The sequence below is a fragment of the Pezoporus occidentalis genome, unplaced genomic scaffold (genome assembly GCF_034315485.1).
Source record: "Pezoporus occidentalis ecotype Australia unplaced genomic scaffold, CSIRO_AGI_Poc_V1 ctg197, whole genome shotgun sequence".
Taxonomy (NCBI): domain Eukaryota; kingdom Metazoa; phylum Chordata; class Aves; order Psittaciformes; family Psittacidae; genus Pezoporus; species Pezoporus occidentalis.
In genome coordinates this window covers 1,058,018-1,074,138 of record NW_026913822.1, presented here as the reverse complement: position 1 = coordinate 1,074,138, position 16,121 = coordinate 1,058,018, and positions in this window count along the sequence as shown.

The following is a 16,121-nucleotide window of genomic DNA, read 5'->3' as shown; positions in this document are numbered from 1 at the left end:
CAAAAACCGCAACAAAATAAATAATTAAAAAAAATCAAAGAAACAGAAAAAAACCCACAACAAAAATAATAAACAAAGTAAATGGGGATATTGGCAGAGAAAGACAGGTCTTGGTTTCTTCCAATGAGATGTAAATATATTCATTACAGTGTTATCCTACTGATGAAAACAGACAAACTTTTTCTTAGGTCAGAAACGTATTTTTCAATTAATTTTCATATTTATGAGTAATAATAACCCATCGATTGCCAAGAAACTTGCAGGTGTAGAAGAGGTGTACTAGGTGCACTTCCGTGTATGTGCCTAGAAAGAAGTGTTTCAATCCCTTATTAAACTCTGCTTACAAGACGTGTTCTGAAGTGTTAACTACCCAGTCTGCAGTTGTGTTGGTGGATATTTTGCTTTGCCATGCTCCAGCCTCTCGGGCTTTCATACAGCAGCTAAAAATACTGGTATAATCGCGCCACCGAATGCTATTTGATCAAAACAAACCGAAACAAGCAAACAAAAAAAGAAAATAAAAAATAATCTGTGAATGTGGAGAGGGGCCGGGGTCCCTCCCCAGGTTTCTGCTAACTTGTTCGTTACAATATATTGTTTCAAAACCAGCCCAGCTACATCTCTTCTGCCTTGTTGTCGCCGGGGGGCTCCTGGCCCCTCCCAAGTCCCTCAGGGCGGGCTCTGTAGGGCATCCCCTTCCATTCCTGAATCCCTGCATCCCTCCTGCTTCAGGGCTTCGCTGCCGCTCCGTGCCCACCAACCGCTGCTTGCAGCTCCAAGGTGGGGGGTGGGTGGGGGGTGGCAGGGGGGGAGAAGGAGGATTTGGGGAGAGGATTTGGGGAAGGGGGCGACCCTCTTACCTCAGCCCCGCGCAGGGGGCCCGCTCAGGGCACGGCAGATACAAAAGCCCCCACACCTCTTAGCTCCTCGCTAACTAGCTTGCCTCCTCCCACCGCCCAATTAGGCCTTTTCTATATATTCAGTTGAATAAATATTTGGAAATGCTGCTAAGTGGTAGGTTGAACCCGTGCTGAGGAGGTGGGGGGGGTGTTGCAGGCAGTGGCGGTGGCAGGGGCAGAGCAGGGGCTGGAGTCGCGCCCCCTCCACCCTGCCATCCGGCTTCCCGGAGAGGAGAAGGGGCTGCGGAGCCCTTTTCCTGGGACTTCTCTACAACACCACACCCCCGCGGCGGGGGGGGGGGGGGGGGGCACCGTTTGGGCAGCTTAACCTCCATTCACCCCTCAAACTCACAAGGGAGTGTGATGAGCCCACTCCTAGAGAGGACGGGGGGGAAATGGGTGCCCAGACTTTCCCCAGACCCCTCTAAACCAGGCAGAACTGGGGGCCGTGGGATGCCATTAGGAGTGGCCTTTCCCATCTACACCGCTGGAAACGCCTAGGCGCAAAAGACCCTTTCCCTGAGAGGTACGGGGCGGGGGGAGTCTCTTTTGTGGAAAGCTCTGGGGTCATGGCCAGTGGCAGCAGGAGTAACACAAGAAAAAGTGCATTTTGCCTTGCTTTAAGCCCAGGAAACTGTTTGTGTCCCCACACAAAGAGACAATCGTATTTGTATCCGAAGGAATAGGATTAATAGATCCTCTGGTTTTATTTTTTTTATTTTTTGTGTTTGTTTACGTGTTTTTTTTAATTTATTTAAAGTACCTGTGGGGTATATTAGCTAGGCACCCCCTTCCCAACAGGCAGCAGACATGACCCGCTGCCGAGGGACGCGCAGGCAGCTCAGGCAGCGCAGGCAGTGACAGTGGCCTGGACGGACCCTACTAGGGACGGACAGAGGGACAGAGAGTGGGAGGAGGGCCAAGGGCTTGCTGCAGCCGCCCCACCGGCAGCGTCCACGCACGGAGCTGCTCGCAGGCGATGTGCACTGTTGCTACAGGCAAACCAAAGTGCTTCCTCTGGTCTCATGGGGCGTTTTGACTATTCAAAGCGTTGGTTTTGAAGTCTTGAAATAGCGAGTTTGGGGATTTTGGGGTTTTCCCCTTACTCCCCTCCTCCGTATCTTTACCCTGCCTTTTTCACTGAGAGAAGCAGGAATCGGTTCCCTCGCCTTTCCCCACTTTTCTTCCTCTTTCTTTACATCTTGGGCTAATTTCAGAAACAGCGTGACCTCCTCAAAAACTGTCTATACATTTGTTTTAAAAGGCTCCCTTTCTAATGGGCTTCACAGTCACTGACTTTGACGTGATATTGTTGGAGTTTGGGGTTTTAATCCCTAGTGGGTCAGATTGGCTGAGGATGAATGTCCTGCAGTGATTCAGGAGCGCAGCAAGAGTGACAAATAGATACATTTCCAATCCACAGCTCTCGACTGCCATGGGCAGACCCCTGGTCCGGTTTGCAAACCTGACAGGTTTCCCGGCACTGATGAGGGGGAGAATCCCTCCTATGAGAGAGCGTTTCCGAGAGAAAACAAGAATAAAATTAAAGAAAGAAAAGAATAAAAAAAAAAAAGAGGAAGATAGTGGAAGAGAGTGGGAAAGAGGGAAAGGAGAAGAGAAATAAAAAAAAGTAAAAAAAAAATTAAAAGAAACAAAAAAGAAAAAAAAACAAACACCAAATCCAGAGGCGTGAGGAATGAGGTGAGTGAGGGGGGAGATGCGAGAGCACAAGTGGAAACTAATAAAACTCTTGTTAAAGCGCTTGATCAGGAACCATGGCGTCACCAGGTCTTTTACTTAGGAAGCCAAGGAGTTTTATTCCTAAATGAGTTAAAGAGCCATTTACCTCTGTCGTGTTCTATTCATCAAGCCACAAGTCGAGAGTCCCTAACATGAAACTATTTGTTTGCTTACACAACCAGCTGGGTGCAATTTCACGTCTGAGATATCTATCTGAAAGCGCCTCTCATTTATTATCCTTACTTGTCAGCGAATCTATTTTCCAACTTTTTTTTTTCTTTTTTCTCTCTCTCTCCCCCCCCCCCCCCCCCCCGCCCCCTTCCTCCTTCTTTTATGGAAGGCTGTGAGTTTAAATGCTCCCTTAAATATTTCAGCTCCTACCCCTTCTACCCTCTGATCACCTTCAGCATAAAATAGCTGGGAAATAAGCCTGAAACTGCAGGGGTGGGTAAATCGACCACTTTGCAAGGCAACCCCTTCATTACAGCTCCTGCCCACCTCTCTCTGTCTCCCAAAGCCTGTGTGACAATGTTTTGGGGTTCCCCCCTCCCGTCGCCCTTAGATTTAAGTGAGGGCATCTCCACTGGGCATATTCCCCTGCCTGCCTCTGCCCAAGGTGCAGCACCTGAAAAATAGAGCTACATTACCCAGCTCTAAGGAAGTGCTGGAGACCCCCCAGCTCTGACACTTTTGGGGCCGTACATGAAGGGGACAGGGCGATTTTGGTAGTCACAGGGGGGCAAAAGCTCGTGTGAGAAGGAGGAGGGTGGTGATATTCGGATGAAGGCTTGGGGAGGGAAGTCAGGATCCCTTCTCCCACCCCCACGTGGATTCCTCTAGAAATACAAAGACACGACGTAAAACGGGCCCGATCGGGTTGTAAACGTAATTGCGAGGAAAGAAAACAATTAACAAAAGGGACAGTGGGAAATGGTATCCCTCCTCCTTTCCTTATCCCCAATTTTGAAAAATCAGGATAATGTGAGTAGTGTTTCAAAGCAGGATCGTCTGGCTGACAAGAGACTCACTGTTAGTAATCTCAATGATGGCTGTATAATAGTGTATATACATCTCCTTGTCTGCAGAACCCTCCATCAAGCTAAAGCAATGGATCAAATCCAAAACTACAGGGTATAAAATATCCCCAGTTGCTAAAAAAAAAAAAAAAAAAAAAAAGGAAAAGGAAAAACAAAGAGGGAAGAAAGGGTGGAGACGGGAGGGGGAGGCAGGCTCCTTGAAGGAGAAGCGGTCTGGTGGCTGTATCCTATTGTGTTGATTTAGGAAGGCATTTGTTGTATATAAAACATTTAGGGCTGGTCCTACCTTTGTTGGGTCAGATAAATTAAGGCACCGGCCAGAAGTGTTGCTGGTCACGGTGGATGCCTGCGAGGGGTGCGAAGTGCCTGCGTGTTCCAGGGGGAAACACAGGCTGCATCCTCCTCGGCGAGGGGGTGATAAGTGTTCCCCGGCAGCCCCTGGACCTGCCCTGGCAACTAACAGAGCTGAAGCACACCGCCATCGGGCCTTCTCCCTTTTGTCCACCGGCCCCCGCCTCTCTGCTGCCAGCACCGCTGTCAGCACCGCTGGCCGCTCTTCCTTCCACTTCGCTTTGATTATTTCACACGTATTTCCCCCCTTCTCTTGTTTGTGGGAGCGGGATGTGTGTGTGTATTTGCCAGTAGCCCCAGCACCCCCTCAGGGTTCACAGCAAGATGGTTTTGCCATTTCTCCACCACACTTTTTAAAAGACTCTAATTACCCCGCGGGGTAGGGAGAGCCGCTGCCTTCCTTCCCTCTCCCCCCGAGTCTCCCCGTTTGCTCTCCTTTCCTCTTCACCCCCACCCGGGCTTAGTCTTTTTTTTCTATCTGAGGGGTGAACCTGCTCCACGCAAAAAAAAGCCGGTAAAGAAGGAGTCGGGATTTTCACTCGCAGGCCAGGAAAACTCTTTAAACCCTAGTTTTTAGCCAAACTTCATTTCTGAGCGGCTCAAGAGCCACAAAATGTTCCAGCAAAGTAGCTGCGGCTCCCTGAAGTGATAAATAAAACTAGTCAGGTACTTTATTTTTCTTTCTTTTTTTCCTAGAGAGCCATACAAATTGCTCCATGTTGACAGATGTTTGTCACTTAGTAGCTTCTTTCCAAGTGTCTCCCCCCCCCCTTCTCTCTCTCTCTTCCCCCCCCCCCCCCCCCCCCCCCAAGCCTTCTTCCGAGCTTGCTTTGTTGTTTTAAAATATGCATGTCTCTCAGGAATGCAAGTCACGAGTCCAAACTTCGTGTCCAACCTCCCACAAGAAATGATCCTTTTATAGGGAACCTGGTATGTCTCAATCTGCACTTCCCTCTGGATACAGGGCACTGGTCCCTGCTCAAAAATAACTCCGCCTAAACGTCTTTCCACCTAAAAAATCCCCACGAATGACTCCCAGGGAAGAAATATAGCTCCCATAATTAAAGACGGCGGCGGTCAGAGGGGAATGCGGCCTGGAGGGGAAAAAAAAATAAATAAAAAGAAGGAAAAAAAGAAAAGGGGGGGGGGAGCTGGGAGGGGAGAGTTTTTATTTTTGTGCTGGTGGCACTGGGCCGTCATTAGCAGCAGGTTTATCAAGACGAGCATCTGTGGCAGCTCTGGGTGCGTGGTGAGGAGGCATCAGTTCATGAGGAGCGGAGAAGAGGAGAGATGAAGGCGCAAGAGCCCAGCTCGGAGAGCAGAGTAAGTGACCCTCAGCACAAAGCAGGAGCCAGGGACAGCCGGGCTTTGAATCAGCAGCCGGAGCTGGCTTGAGAGTGCGAACAATGGCATGGGAATGGGAAGAGGAGTAGGATGGGATAAAGAGGACACACACACACACACACACGAGGAGGAGGGCGGACACCGGGAAATCCCGCTTGGGAGCGTGCCCCGAGCTCCCGTCCCTTCCCCGTGTGTGGCAGGGACTGGGATATAGGGATGGGGAAGTAGGGATGGGGATGAGGATGGGGAAGGGGAATGAGGCCTGCCCCGGCTTATTTAAGTATAAGGGCAAATAAACAATTAAATAAAATGAAAATAAATATATATAAGGGGAAAGGGAGAAGGAAGGGAGTCAGGGAAACTTCTCAAGTGATGAGAAACAGATGAGCTCCTGCCTGGGTCACGTTTGCTCCCTGGCCCTGATGCGGAGTGACGTCAGCAGTTGCATACCCTATCGTCGTCAGAGCAAGCTGGATGGGGAGAGGAGAGGGGCCTTCCAGCTCGCTTCCCGTCCCTCCTTCCCGCTCCCTGTCGGGACAGACTTCCATTGGGATTACGCAGAACCGTGTCCGGGGAGCTCCTGGCCCAGGAGACACCTTCTCTCCACCCTCACCCTCCTTGTACACCAACGTATGGGGGGCCCACGGGCCGCCTCGCCTATAGGAACCTATGATAAGGGGCGAGTTCCCAGCAATATTTACAGCACCGCTTTTAATACGCACCAGATGGTTCGCGACGAGGCTGCCCCAGCCAGCCAGCAGCTCAGTTTTTACTCAGCAGCATTTTGTTGCAATTACACTCCATGCTGAGATCAATTTTATTAGTGACCCCTTCTGGGTTTGTTGTAGGGTTTTTTTGGGGGTGTTTTTTTTGTTGTTGTTGTTGGTTTGTTTTGGTTTTTTTTTTTTTTTTTTTTTTTTTTGGGGGGGGAGGGTTATGTAGGTTTGTGGGGTTTTTTTTTCTTCTTCATATTTTCACAGTTTTACGTTAAAAAAAACCAAAACCCTAACCAAACCCTTGGCAAAAGACTGAGAGAGAGGCAGGCAGGAGCAGTGGCTGCTGCCTCCGGATCGCAGGCAGCTCTCCTCATCTTCATTAATGAGACGCTCCTGCCTTGTGTGTGTATACATGTGTGCACAGATAAATAATACATATGCATATTTATTCATTATATTTGATCAATAACGCTCCTATTTGTTAAACCTCAATTCAGTGCGCTCGCTCGCCTGATAACAAACATCACAGGGCGATAAATATTGCATACGGTTAATTATTATGCCAATGCGTTATGCCTCGCTCCTCTTAGGTACTCAAGCCCGTCGTAAAACTCCAGGCAAACACGAGCATCTCTCGCAGATCTTTTACTGCAAAGATAGAAAAAAAACCAAAACAACCCACCACCCCCCCCCAAAAAAAAAAAAAAAAAATCCAACAACCAAAACCAACTAAACAAAAAAAGCCCAACAAACTAAAAACCCCCAAGAAACCCAAATCATCCCCTTGAACTCTCTGTGAATTCTTAGACATTGACAGTAGGAAAATGGGCGAATGCATTCCTGCCAGCTAAATGCTCAGCTCTTGGTGGGAGAGGGAGCAACCCTCGAATCTTAGAAAACACCCAGAGCCCTTAATCCACTGCCCGGGATGTGTGAGCACGTCGTTCAGCACAGCTACAGCCAGAATCGAGGGGTTTTCTTATTCTGGTAGAGTTTTGCCACCCCCTTTCCACTGCAGAACAGAGAGGCTGGTCTCAGCGTGGCTGTGCAAACAGCTAGTTTACTTCTTTGCAGGTGTGTTCTCCCCATACAAAACCCTTTCCCCACTTTTATAGGAGCTTTTAATTTATTTCTAACTTGCCACCACCACCCCTGCTAAAATCACAGATGTTTATTTTATTGATATAATGTGTACTTTGGTTATGTCGAGAAAAATACCCCCCAACTAACAGTCATTTAGTAAATAATAGAGGTACTCTGGATGCTTTCCAATGTTACACACTTACTTGGTCATAAAATGGTATGTGAAAAAAATTAACATCTGCTTTCCTAAAATGAAGTGTCGTAACTAGTTTTTTATGAATGCTTCCCTCATTCTAAAAAGGAATGTGTAGAGATAAACTGGCATCCATATGTATAGCATATTTATAATGGTTTTAGGATTTGAAGGTAGCTATTAATTGCATAAGCCATTTAGAACTGACGTTTTAAAAGCTACTTAACCTCAGACATCCTTGAATCTTAAAGGGTTCCCAACGATATTATTTAAAGAGGAATTTGCGGTAATTTAATTGCATATCAAGGCGGAACTTTGCAAAGGCATGGCCCCGGATGCTGTGTGAAACACCGCTACAGCTCAGATTTTATTTACCTGCATCCTCAAAACGTCCTCCCCTCTTCCCTTCAGACCAGATGCCCGGGAGGTGGGATGCAGCTCCCTCCTCGTCCTCCTTCCTTCGCTCCCACCCTTTGTCCTGGGGCCGAGGCGATGCTTCCCGGCGATGCTCACTCCTGGGCTATTTCATTAAGCATTTGCCTTTTGTTTGGGGAGGGGGGATCGGGATCTACGGAGACCCTGTCTTTTTTTTACCATTTCTGCAATAAAAAGGCCAGACGTTTTCCCGGAGGAGCCGCCGGAACGTTTTGAGGATGTTCTCCCTGCACCCGAAGTGACCCTCAGCTGCTTCCCCACAGAAAGGGGCTCTCCTCCCTGCCCCGCACTGCCCTGGCAGAACTAAAATGCCAAAACCTGTCGAGTTGGGACACCCTGACCCGCCCCATAATGAGACCCCCAACCACGGCTGATCCATGCTGGGGGGCCGGGGACACACACATACGCACCCCCGTCATGAAGGTGCACCTTCGTGGGGTCAGGGTATGGGAAACACACACACACACGCAGAGCCACGTTTATATCCCCCTTCAGATTCTCGGGGGGGATCTTCCACACTGCCCCCCCCCCCCAAAGCCTAGGGCCTACACTACCCTGAACATGCAAACCAGGGGTACCAGGGGATTGGGGGTTTTCTGTCCCCCCGAGGGGTCCCTGTGACACACACACCCCCACCCCCCCCCCCGTGCAGGGGGGGTGGGGCAGAGTGGGCCGGCCTGCTCCTTGGGTGTGGGGAGAGAGGTTAAGGAAAAGGCCCCTTCCTGAATGACAGGGTGATTTTTTTCTTTTATTTTTTTCCCTTTTCTTTCCCTCTTTTCTCCCCTCCCTTTTCCCCCAGAAAGCCGTAACTAACACGGACAGGGGAATTTCCAGTGCTTCTCAGAGTCCCCCTGCTATTTACTTTGGTGGGGTTGTTGGTTTTCTCTGCCACCAAAGCTGGTGCAAGGAAATGTGGTCTTGGGGCTTAGCAGGGAAAAGTCATGTGCAACTTCTGGATATTAAAAATAACACAACACTCCCCCCCTCCCCCTCCCAACCCTGCCTGGGATTATAAAAACAAATAAGATGTGTTAAATGACATGAAGTTTGGATTTATGAGGACACACTGGACAGAAAGTGGACAGAGCCAGCAGGGAGAGTCACGCTTTAAGATAGGGGGTCTTTATTTATAGATGGTGTATTTACCGGGAAAGAAAGGGAATATCTTACAAAGCTCCCACTATAACCCCGATAACAAAACCTGTCACATCTTTACCTCTTGCTAGAAAAGAGCGAGTGTCCTCATTTGAACATCTCTAAAGTGATTATTAGGTGCCTCTCTGAGAAACCAGTTTGTGAGACCGAGCCTGAAACACACACAGAAAAATAAATAAATAAATAAATAAATACGGGGGTGGAGGGGGAAGAAAAAGAAAAAAAAAAAGGAAGAAGAAGAAGAAAGAAAAAAGAGGGAGAGGGCCGGGATTTGTTCATACTGTGTCCATCTCTGCTTTTACTTTCTCGGTACTGCTGGAGTACCCCTTCATCTGCACTCTCACAGAAGGACCTTTCGTTAGTACGAACTACCCTTGCTCTAAAACCACGGGTAGGGGAAGAATAAGAAACCCAGCTCACAGGGTCTTTAAAAATATTACTATTATTTTCGGGCCCCTCCTTGCCAAAAAAGTGAGAACATTTTTTTTTTTCCCCCCTGAGTGTGGAATGAAGAACACAAAGAGGGTGTATCAGTGAAAAGTCCTTTTAATGAGAACTAAAGGAAACCAAGACGTAGATGAAATGTACCGTAAAAGCTGCTTCAAAGTACAGTGTAATTCCCCTGAGTTCAGCCATCACGTAGGTTTGGTAATTGGGAGTTTACTGTGCAGAGGTAAGGCAGCATGGTGTGGATAACCCTGTATTTCTCCCCGTCAATAATTATAGATACATGTCCTTGTGTAGAGCCATGGGAGACGAGAGACCTCTCACTCCTGCATATGAACGAAAAGCTAGTCATCACCACTTAAAAAAAAAACCCTATAATTAAAAGCCCCCAAACCAACCAAACTACCTGCACCCTCGGAGTTAAAGTTATTTCCCCCTTTCCTAATTGTGATCCTGGCTGCAGATGGACTCTAGCAGTGGTGATGACAGCATCAACCAGCCGCTGCTACCTTTACTGGCGCTTGCCTCTGCGCCTGGCTTTCATTTTATGTATATTTCCTGACCTGAGCTCTTGCTGTACCACAGAAAGTCTCCAAAGCAGCAGAGCTATAAATCCAACCAAAAATAAGACAGATTTCCTCATCGATGTGTAATAAAGTTAAAGGACATTGTTTTGTCAGACAAGCGCTAAGTAGAAAATAAATCTCTGAGTCTGGGGAAACAAAACGGAGTGCTGTTGGCATGTGTGTAAATTTACTTTTAAAAGCAATAAATCAACGTTAAATTAAACAGCTGGGCTTTCTGTCTCGGGGAAGGGTACAAATTGGAGCAAACCTTGGTGGCGAGGTGCCGCAGAACCCCCGGGGGTCGGTCCCTTACCACCCCCCTACCCCCCCCCCCGACCACCGCTCGGCCTTGCCGAGGTCGGGAGAGGGGCTGGGGGGGGGGAGCACCCGGGAACAGGGGTTGCACCCGGGGACACCTTCCCACCCCCCAGGTGCGGGGCTTCCCCTTGGCGCCAGGGATGTTTATCTCAAACTGTTGAAATAGCCCCAAGAGTATTATTGCCCAAGTGCCAACCCCATCATGCAGCGGAGGGGGGCCCGAACCTGCTTTTTGCCGGGATAACCCCTTCCCCGTTCCCAGCTCGCCCACGAATGAGAAAGGGGAGTAATGAGGGTGGCCCCAGTGAGGGGCGTCGGGGGTCTGTGCTCGACACCAGTGAAGGAAGTGGAGGGAGAAAAAGAGGGGAGGAAGGGAGGGAGAAAGGGGCAGAGGAGGAGAGCAGGAAAGACGGGGAAAGAAAAAGGAGGGAAAGAGAAGGAAAATTTAAATAAAGAGTAAGAAAGAAGAAAGAGACAGAGAAAGAAAAGAAAGAAAGAAAGAAAGAAAGAAAGAAAGAAAGAAAGAAAGAAAGAAAGAAAGAAAGAAAGAAAGAAAGAAAGAAAGAAAGAAAGAAAGAAAGAAAGAAAGAAAGAAAGAAAGAAAGAGAAGGAGAGAGAAAGAGGAAAGGAGGGAGAAAAGGAAAGTCAGAGAAAGGAAAAAAAAAGAAAGAGTGGCAGGAGGGGAAAAGACAGAGAGAGAGAGAAAGAAAGAAAGAAATAAGGAAAGAAAGAAAGAAATAAGGAAAGAAAGAAAGAGAGAGAAAGAGAGAGAGAGAAAGAGAGAAAGAAAGACAGAGAAGGAGAGAAGGAGAGAAAGAGAAAGAGAGAAAGAAAGAGAGAAAGAGAGAAAGAGAGAAAGGAGAAAGAAAGAAAGGAAGGAAGGAAGAGAGGGAGAAAGAGAAAGAGAGAAAGAGAGAAAGAAAGGAAGAAGGAAGGAAGAGAGGGAGAAAGAGAGAAAGAGAAAGAAAGAAAAGAAAGAAAGAAAGAAAGAAAGAAAGAAAGAAAGAAAGAAAGAAAGAAAGAAAGAAAGAAAGAAAGAAAGAAAGAAAGAAAGAAAGAAAGAAAGAAAGAAAGAAAGAAAGAAAGAAAGAAAGAAAGAAAGAAAGAAAGAAGGAAGGAAGGAAGGAAAGAACAACAAGGAAGGAAGGAAAAGAAAGGAAAGAACGAAAAGGAAGGAAAGAACGAAAAGGAAGGAAAAAGAAAGGAAGGAAAAAAAGGAGGAAAAAGGAAGGGAGAAAAAAGGAAGGAAGGAAGGGAGGAAGGGAGGGAGGGAGGAAGGGAGGGAGGGAGGGAGGGAGGAAGGGAGGAAGGAAGGAAGGAAGGAAGGAAGGAAGGAAGGAAGGGAGGGAGGGAGGGAGGGAGGGAGGGAGGGAGGGAGGGAGGGACAGAGGGAAGAAGGGAGGGAGAGAGGGAGTTAGGAAGGAAGGAACAGAGGGAAGGAGGGAGGAAGGAAAAAGAAGGAAGGAAAAGGAAACGGAAAGGGAAGGCTATAGACCTGCAGTAACATTTTAGTAAGCTGTTGTATACACAACATAAATCAATAAGTTATTAAAACCTCCAAGCAAAAGCAGTATCTCAGAAGAAAAAACGGTGCGGTTTCCTGTTAGGAGCTGTACGTGATTGAAAATTCTTAAGCAATTGAATAAAGACTTTAAAAGGCTTGACAATAAAGATATTTTAACACTGATGTGGCGTGCATTGGTGATAGCTATCTTCCTCCCAGCACTGAGTGGACGGGTTTGTGATGACCCCTCTGCACTGCAGGACCACTCCGGTGCCTGCTGTATTTTTTTGCAGAAATAATGCGACCACGACTTAGAAACATTTTCTGCCCTCTTTCCTCCCTCCGTCCTGCCCCGTCCCGTCCCATTCCCCCCCGTCCCCCCCCTTTTTATTTCTCTTTTCCCTGGGATCCCCTCAAGACTCAGAAATAAAAGGTGACCTGCAAAGGGACGGGAGCCGCCGCTGTCATTCCATACCCCCACCCTTTGTTTTTCTCTCTTTGAAAGCAGTATCTAAACACCCTGCAAACTTTGTCCGCCTGTTTGTTTGTTTGCAGATAAGGGGACATTTCCAGTTTCTATGTTTCACCCAGGACACCGCAGCTGCTATCAGGTAACGCTTAAAGAAGCCTATTTGGTTCCTCGTTGACAAATCGCTTTGGCACTTCAGGCACACGCACCCCGATTGTGCCATCCCTCCCCATGACAACACCGAAAACACGTTTTATCTGTGTATTCTTTTAAATTATTATTATTTCTGTGTGTGTGCGTGTTCTCTGACAGGAAGGAGCTGCGGTGGTGAGTCCCGGAGATGAGCACCCAAGTGTGCGCCGTTCTCTCTCTTCCACCCCAGCGCTCAAATCCGCATGTCTCAGAGCGTGTTCACAGATAACATAAATAATATTAATTAATTAATTTTAAAAATTGTGGAGAAATAGATTATAACTATTACAGGCGAACAAAGAGAGGACAAAGTGCCTAGCCGCCCCTTCGGATGCTGGTCGGGGCTTCCCTCCGCACCTCCCGAGCCACCGCCGCCTGCACCGGGCCGCGCATCCCGCTCCACCCCGAGGTCTGCTTCCGCGGCCCGCTCCGCGCTGCTGCCGCCAGCGCCGCTTCCCGCGGCTGGTGCTAGATGGCGCTCCGCCACGCGAGACTGCGCCGCCGGCCCACGCCGCCGCGGTCAGCTCCGCGCGCGCACTGGCGTCCGAGGGAAGATGCGCAGGGCGTGGCAAGATGGAGAAGGGGGCTCCGCCCGGTGCGTGGTTTCCAGAGGTCAGGAAGGTCAGGGTGGGCTCTGCAGCTTCCACGTGTGTCCTAAACCTCGCAGGAGCCGCCGTCGGGAAGAGGCTGAGATGCCGTGTGTGCCGTGAGAAAGGCTTCCTGGGTCTTGTTTCTGCGGAATACCAACACGTTCCCCGGAGTTAATCCTCATTAACCTATCAGGACAACTACGGTGCGTCCAAAGTGCAAGCGCCAGAAAATCAAACACGGGCCTTTGATCTTTTCAGGGCTCTGAGGCATCCTCTGCATTTCTTATTATTATATTGATAGATTTATTTCCTCTATGGCAAATGTCCACACCAGAGGTAAACAGTGATAACGCTAAATACCGTGTGTGTGTGTGTGGGGGGTGTTTGCTTTCCAAGCTCCCCCCGTCGCGACTCCAAGACAGCCCCTGTATTTAAAGACTAAACATCATTTTTGTGCAGAAGAAATCGCCTCCCTGAAGGGCCGATGTTTAAAAAGTTTTTACAGGCGATAACAACAACACAGGACTGAGTTAGGCTTTAGAACCATCGCTCTGCAGTATGACTGGCACTCGCTGCTGCTATTACCGTTATTAATTGAACTGGGACGCTTCTGTATTTGCATAATTCCTGCGATACCTTGAGCAAACTGGCCTATGAAATGGGGGAAAATAATAAATAGTAAACAGTGAATCACCAGACGCTGCCTCTCAGACAAGGCGGGATGGGGATGAAGCTGAATTGCTCATTTGAACTCTTTTCCTCAAGAAAAATGGAAGCTCCTTTCTCAGTGGGATGAGTCCGAAGGAGTTTGAGTGGCCTGATTGGTAAATTTTTATTAGGGATTTTGAATGGGACTATTTGGATTCGGTGCCGTGGGATCTTTTTGGAGTCTCCCTTACTCTCAACAGGTGTTAGGCTGTAACTACGAGGCGGTGAAAACCTGAGGTGGAAAATTTACAACTTGATCAGTTCCAAACCACACACACACACACACATGAAAAAAAAAAAAAAGAAGAAAGAAAATCTGCTACTGTTGCAAACATATGTTCTGGATTAAGTTAAGCAAATGGCTCTACTTTTGCCGGGTTGAAAGCTGATAAGGAAAACTTTTATGCGAAAGACGTTGGCTTTTGTTCTAACTTTAGTTACTTGAGTGCTAACCTTTCCCGGAAATAAAAGTAAAAATAAGAAAAATAACATATAAAATCGCCCCCCCCCCCCCCCCTTTATCTAGCTGGAAGGGGAGCCGTGACAATTGCCCTTCTGCCGGAGCTGTGCCTGCCCTGAGCTTTGACTTTCTCACCAGTGAATTTCGGCGAGGTATTCGTTTCAGGAAAGAAATCTGGGTGGGCTCGGTGTTCTCCCGCTCGTCGGGGCTGTGAGGCCAAGCCAGCCCCCCCCTCCCCCCCCCCCCCCCCAACCTCACCGGACGTGTCACGACAGGAGATCGGGTACCCCGTTTCCCGAAGGATTGCCAACACTTTCGGAGTTTGGATTTGTTCCTCTTCCCCTTTTCTCCCTCCCCTCAGCAGCGCCAAACCCTCGCGTTAGTGCTCTCTTCGCTGAGGAAGACTTGTGGCTTTCGGGAGGAAGGCTACCTCTCAAGCTCCCCTCCTTTGGAGTTTACCCCTTCCCCCAGGTTCCCGGCAGAGGTCCCCGCTGCTCTCCCTTGTTGTGTCCCGCGGCATCCCTCTTCTCCCCGGAGACGCTGCATGTTGCCCCCCGGCAACAGGACAAACCTTCTCCCAAAGCCGGGGCTGGTCCTTCTCGGTGGGACCGAGGGGAAAGGACAGAGTGTGAGTCAGTGGGCAATGGGATGGGGAGGAGGAGGAAGAGGGACTCCGGCTACTCGGGGGACCAGGAACGAGCATGGATCCTCGCAGCTCCCCCCTTCCCCCCCCCCCCCCCCATGTATGTGACATTGACAAATGACCGAAAGACAGGAAAAGTAATTTCAAACGACTTCGAAGGGTTACAGGAAGACAGTGAGAGCAACGTACAGAGGAGGTCTCGGGGCTCCTCCTCGGCTGGGGAAGATTTGTTTGTTTTTTTCCAAAACAGAAAAAAAAAAAAAGTCTCCAAAACCCCCAAAATAAAAAAGAAAAAACCAAAACCCAAACCCGGAAATAAAACACGTTTGCTCTATTATTACTGGAAACTTTCCGTGCTGCCCAGGCGGAGGGGAACTCAGGCGGGGAACAACGCGTTTAACGACCCGTTCCACCCTGCTGAGCGCTGCCAGGCGGGCAGGGCTTCGCGTGGGAGAGGGGCCGCGTCTGCTAGGGGTGGGTGTGCAGCGCAGGGGGACGCGGGGGTGTAATCCAGAGTCTGGGGCTGAGAAGCAGAGGAGAAGCCGGTCCTGAAAAAGAAGGCAGAGCAATAGATACCTCAAACATAATATTAACAATTGAAATTAAAATCCAGCCCAGAAGCCCCAAAACCCTCAAAGAACCAGAAAATGCAACTATATCTGGACAACTGAGGCCAAAACGCCCAAAGTTGTGTCTGACTCTAACGAAGCCCTAGTGTTTGCACTGGTTTATGAAGCGATCAGAGAGCCCATGGCTCGCTGGGGGGTCCTCTTTTTCCTGACCATAGGGGCAGAGTGGAAGCCATCTCTGCTCCCATCAGCCTTTAAAAAATTAAATTATATAAAGTATATATATATAAAGAAAGCAAGAACGAGAGAAAGGAAAAAATTAAGAGGAAAGAAAATTAAAAGAAAATTAAACCATTCTAGGTGAATGCTCAGCGCTGCAAAATATTTGAGCCTTCTTCTTCGTGCACGTGTGGTGAAGCCTCTGATGCAGACGTCTCTACGTGCTGCAGTCGATGGGCTAAGGCCCCTGCCCGGTGAGGGGTCGCGGGGGGGAGTTGCACATCCAAAATGCCCGGGAACGCCGCAAGTACCCCGCTGCCTCCGTCGCGGGTCCCGGTCCCCGGGCCGCATAACGCACAGCACCGCGGGGTTCTGGTCGGTGGTGGCTTCAGCCGGGAGGGGTGTGGGGCGGCGGGGCTTGCCCCAGATGACCAGGGGACGGGATGGGAGGACGGAACAAACGGATTCCGGGACCCCGGCACC